Source organism: Penaeus monodon, chromosome 23, assembly GCF_015228065.2.
Source record: "Penaeus monodon isolate SGIC_2016 chromosome 23, NSTDA_Pmon_1, whole genome shotgun sequence".
NCBI lineage: Eukaryota > Metazoa > Arthropoda > Malacostraca > Decapoda > Penaeidae > Penaeus > Penaeus monodon.
In genome coordinates, this window is record NC_051408.1 from 39,764,369 (window position 1) to 39,764,705 (window position 337).

A 337-nucleotide genomic window follows, 5' to 3' on the forward strand; every position below is an offset into this window, starting at 1 on the left:
TTATAATAATATTTTTTTATTATTATTATCATTATTATTATATAGTTTCATTAGATAAAAAAATATGATAATAACTAAAGAATAAAATAAATTAGAAGTGACTGAAAATAAGAAAACTTTCTGCCTAAAGACCAGGACTTCTGGGACACTAACTATGGTATATCCCCTACAAGCTGTGAGTTGTTTCAAACCGTGATTTCGCCGGGAAATACAAGAGATGGAAACACACACTGTCTATGAGAATAAGTAGCCGGGATGTGGTAAATACAAAAACGAATATTGAAAAATTATGGTTTTTGCCTGGCGTTCGCATTAGAAAAAAAAAAAAAAAAGAGAA